The sequence below is a fragment of the Cynara cardunculus genome (assembly GCF_001531365.2).
Source record: "Cynara cardunculus var. scolymus isolate 2C chromosome LG 17, CcrdV1, whole genome shotgun sequence".
In the NCBI taxonomy this organism is placed as follows: Eukaryota; Viridiplantae; Streptophyta; class Magnoliopsida; order Asterales; family Asteraceae; genus Cynara; species Cynara cardunculus.
The window spans coordinates 14,016,815-14,022,304 of NC_037544.1; positions in this window are offsets into that span (position 1 = coordinate 14,016,815).

The following is a 5,490-nucleotide window of genomic DNA, read 5'->3' on the forward strand; positions in this document are numbered from 1 at the left end:
ACATGGAGAGGAGGTCCACATACCAAATATCACTCAGAAGGCTGATTGAGGTAATGCGTGCGCAAGTACGGTATTACAGCCAAAAGGACTTTGAGTTGGCCATGAGATTAGCACAGAAAGATCTAAAGCTCTCTCCTCCATACAGCAGGCCCAGTTGGATATCTAGGTACTATCCAAACTCTATCATACAAAATCCCATTTTTGGGTTTGTGTATTTGGATAAGGATGAAATACTAAGATTCTTCAATCCAACAGAAGCTCACAAGTTTTCAACAGAGACACTGGAGTGGATTTTCAAGTGTGTTTTGACAGAGGTGGATAGAAGACATTATAGGGCGGGTGAAGTGTCTCTATTCTTGAACACGATCAAAGTTCAAATCAACTTCAGAGAATGGATCTTCAATGTCTACAGAATGATCAAGTCTGATTTTGTATTCGCATTAGACGATTTTCCACACTATGTAGTTTGATACCCTTCTGTACCAGGATCCGGCCTAAGCTTCAACAGTTTTGTCATTTAAGTTTTGTAATTCTTTACATTGTAATTCTTTCAGAGGATGATGTTTTATCACCTCTTGTAATTTCATTTCAATCAAGTCATGTTCTTGCACTTAAAGTTCAATTTTTTACTTTTTCATACTTAGGGGGAGATTGTTAGTTCTCATTTCATTAAATGTAAAAGTATGGAAAAAGTAATACTGTAAGTGTTGACAGAAGATGATCTGTCACCAAAGACCACAGAGGACCAACAGCAGAAGATGCTCAAGCCTATAAGTCTCAAGTGACAGAACCTCTGTCGTGTCTCACAGAGGTTCTGGAAGATATCCTCTACATCAATGTGCTTTCAAGTTATATCCAACAAAGCCTCTGTGATGTCTCACAGAGGGTCTGCAGCCTGTCTTCTGTGTAGATCTTCTTTAGCTGTTTTACTTTGGTTTATTAGTTGCTCATGCTTATCACGTGTTCTTGTCTGTAATCTGTTTTGATCGAACGGCTTAGATTAATTTACTTTAGATCATATCAGAAAACGGTTACTTGCTTGTATAAATAGCAGCGTAGGCCCTKGYATTTCAGTGTGCTTCAGTATTGTAATTGTTAACATTTTCATTCTATTGAAAATCATTTGAAGCTCTCTCTTGTGTTCATCAATCTTCATCACCGTGTTCTTATTGATTTTTACTTTGGTTGATTCTTATCTTTTCTGCTGCATCATCACTGTCAAACATATCATCCAAGTAAGTAATTAATACCAAGAAACCGAGTTAATCGATCCTACACAAAGAGTTTGTTCGGTCCTCACCTTTTCCTATATTTTGAAGACTTTCTCTCAGTTGTAAGGCATCCACTCCATCAACAATTTAGCCAAGCAACAATGGAGCATTCTCTCAAGCTTTACAGCAATAGAGCAAGTTAAATTTCTGTTTGTAATTTAATTTTCGTAGTTAGTCTTTAATTCTCGCCACTGTGTATTGTATGCCCTCTGTGGGCAACAGTTTAAGTATTATTTTCAGTTCAAGTATTTCTTATGCATTTTTCTTCTTCTGTTTCGGTTATGTTTTCTGTTTTTATTATGAGCTAAGCACCCCTTTGGGTGTGGGTGTGAGTCAAGCTTAAGAATTTAAGGGCACACTTGGGTGTTGCCAATTTTTATTGATTCTTATGCTTGGTCATTTAAGTCGAGACTTAAGCTCAACGCAGATAAGCTGATCATTTTGAAGTGTTAATATTAGATTCTTGATCCAGAGATGGGCGGATCTGAAATCTGGCTTAGATGACGCACAAAGATTTGAGAGAGTCTTTGATAATCACGCAGAGATGCGGGTTTTGCATGTTTTTAGCTTATGTTCATATATTAGTCGAGTTTATGCTACAATACGTTGTGACTATAAATCTTCAGGCCAGTGGAACCAGATATCTTTTTATCTAGTAGCTAATTCGGCAAGTTTAAGATTGATTTAACAGGACGCTTTGTGGGCACTCTGTGGGCACAGTATATAAGAATTCACTTTCGAGAGATAGGAGTTCTTATAGAAATCCCATGAGTTTCTGACCAAATTGTTCCTGCAATATTCTTAAGCAAAGCTTACACCCATACCCATCTTTTAATATTAAAGGTTTATTTCGTATTTTAACGCTTTGCACCAATCAAAACTCAATTATTTTCTCCACCCGAAGTATGTTCAAGAAGTTCATGAAAGTCTCTGATTCTCAGTAAGTACGGTCCCTGTGGAAGCGATCTTGGTACTATACCACTCTATTACGTGAAGTGATCATAGTGTCAGTGTGCACTTACACCGCCACTTTGGGGACTTTGTGCCCACTGTGTGCACACTTACGATTCTAGCACACCAGGCACCCTCTTTGTCGCAATAGATCTCGACAGGGTCACATATGCTAGGAACTACCCCAAGGTCAGAGATGACTTTCTTCATCCAAACAGCTTCCTTTGCGGCATCTGACGCTGTAATGTACTCTGATTCTGTAGTTGAGTCTGCTATAGTTCTTTGTTTGTAGCTCTTCCAACTCACAGCACCTATGTTTAACACAAACACATATCCCGGTGGTGATTTAAAGTCATCACGGTCGGTCTGGAAACTAGCATCTGTGTATTTTAGATACACAAATCTGTTTCTTCACCTCTGTACAGTACAAACATATCCTTAGTTCTTCTCAGGTAATTCATGATATTCTTTATTGCTACCCAATGAGCATCACCTGGGTTTGACTGATATCTTATGGTCATGCTTAAAGCATATGATACGTCCAGTCTAGTACATAGCATGGCATACATTATTAAACTGATTGCTGAAGCATTACAAACACCATTCATGCGGTTCACGTCCTCTTTAGTACTAGGACATTGAGTTCTACTCAGTTGTTTGCCATGTACCATTGGCAAGTTTCCTCTCTTGGAACCATCCATCTTGAAGCGTTTCAAGATTTTCTCAATGTATGTACTTTGGCTTAATCCAATTAAGTGCTTGGATCTGTCACGATAGATATTTATGCCAAGAATGTATGTTGCCTCACCTAAATCCTTCATCGCGAAACATTTCCCTAACCATGTTTTTACTTCCTTAAGTGTTGGGATGTTGTTTCCGGTGATTAGTATATCATCGACATATAGGATTTGGAATACTATTATGCTTCCATTGACCTTCTTGTGCACACAAGGTTCATCATCGTTTTTCATGAAACCAAATTCCTTGATTTTCTAGTCAAAACGAAGGTTCCAACTACAAGATGCTTGTTTCAGTCCATATATAGAGTTTTGCAATTTACATACCTTACCAGGATACTTAGGATGTTTAAAACCTTCTGGTTGTACCATGTACACGTCCTCTGTTAAGGATCCGTTAAGGAATGTGGTTTTAACATCCATTTACCATATCTCATAATCATGATATGCAGCTATGGCATGTAGGATCCTGATCGATTTTATCATAGATACTGGAGAAACGATTTCATCATAATCTACTCCTTGAGTTTGTGTGAAACCTTTTTCTACCAACCTAGCTTTATAGGTGTACAATCCCATCCATGTCAGTTTTCTTTTTGAATACTCATTTGCATCCTACGATTTTGCAGCCAACAGATGCATCTACCAAGTTCCAAACTTGGTTATCCGCCATGGATTGTATTTCGACCTTCATGGTGTCATGCCATTTATCAGATTCTAAACCTGATACGGCTTCCTGGTAGGTAACTAGTTCATCATGAACCATGTCATTTCCAATAAGATAACCATATCTTTCAGGCTCAAGACGGTTCCTAGATGATTTTCAGATTCTTTGTATCTCGTCATTTTCCTCTACAACTTTTTGAGGTTGATCATCGCATTGTTGGTCAGGGTCAACCATTGTGTCATCTTGTGGTTCTTGAGTTTCCTCAAGATTTACTTTATACCCCGTTGTGGTTTATGATAGAAAATCATTTTCTAAGAACTCACTGCGTCGCGCAACAAAGATTTTGTTCTCACTGGGTTTGTAGAAATAATATCTAATAGTCTCTTTTGGATATCCTACAAAGATGAATTTTTCAAACCTCGGGTCAAGCTTTTTAGAAGCCTCTTGCTCAACATAAGCATTACAATCCCATATTCTCATATAAGACAGTTTTGCGATCTTCCCAGACCACAGCTCATATGGATTCTTTTTGATCCTTTTGGTTGGTGCATTATTTAGTATTCGGGCAGCTGTTTCTAGGGCATATCCCCAGAAACTCTTTGGGAGAGTGGTATAACTCATCATAGAGTGAACCATGTCTAACAAGGTTCTATTTTTCCTTTCGGACACAGCATTATGTTGTGGTGTTCCCGAAGGAGATAGTTAGGATACTATCCCACAATCTCTTAGATGTTCAATAAACTCTTGGCTTAAATATTCACGACCTCGATCAGACCGAAATACTTTTATTTTCTTGCCAAGTTGATTCTCTACTTCATTTTCAAACTCTTTGAAATTTTCAAAGCTTTCAGATTTGTTTTTCATTAGGTAAACATACCCGTACCTACTGAAGTCATCAGTAAGTGTTATGAAGTAGCGATGTCCATTTCTTGTGACTGAACTAAAAGGCCCACATACATTAGTATGAATGACTCCTAAAAGTTCTGTAGCTCTGTCAGGCTTACCTTTAACAGGTTCCTTAGTCATCTTTCCTTATAAAAAAGCCTCACATGTGTCCGATGAATCATCACATGATTCCAATACTCCGTCCGCTTGGAGTTTGGCTATGCATTTCTTATTTATGTGTCCAAAACGACAATGCCACAAGTAGGTTTGATTCAAGCCTCGCTTGATCCATTTATTGTTTACATTGTATATTGATTCATAATTACAACTATTTTGAATTTCAATTTCATAAATACCATTCCGTGGTTTTACCACGAAATACAAAACATTGTCAAGATAAGCTGAAACTGTATTGTTGCTGAAAGTAAACATAAATCCAGTATGTTGTAATTGAAAAATGAAACTATGTTCCTAGTAATGCTAGGTACGTATAAACACTTTCTAAGTGATAAAGTAAGGACATTTAGCATAGCCATATCATATGTCCCTTGAGCAAAAGCAGCTAACTTAGCTCCATTGCCCATTTTAAGTTCCATTTGGCCTGGTTTCATCATCTCTTCACTTCTTAGTCCCTGTAAATAGGCATGGCAACGGGGCGGGGATGGGGCGAGTTAGGACACGTAAATTCAGTTTTGATATTAACCGAATACTCTGGATGATTTTTAAGAACAAAAACAATGCAGCGGAAACAGTATATAAACAAACAGAGTAAGAAATTAATCAAGAACACACAGATGATGAATAGGAAGAACACGAGAGAATAGCTTCAAATGATTTTCAATTGATTGAAAATATTGACAATTACAATACGGGAAGCACACTGAGTTACAAAGGCCTAGCTGCTATTTATACTAGTTTCTAACGACCTTTCTGACATGACCTAGACAAGTGAAATCATCCAAGCCGTCCAAATAAAGTC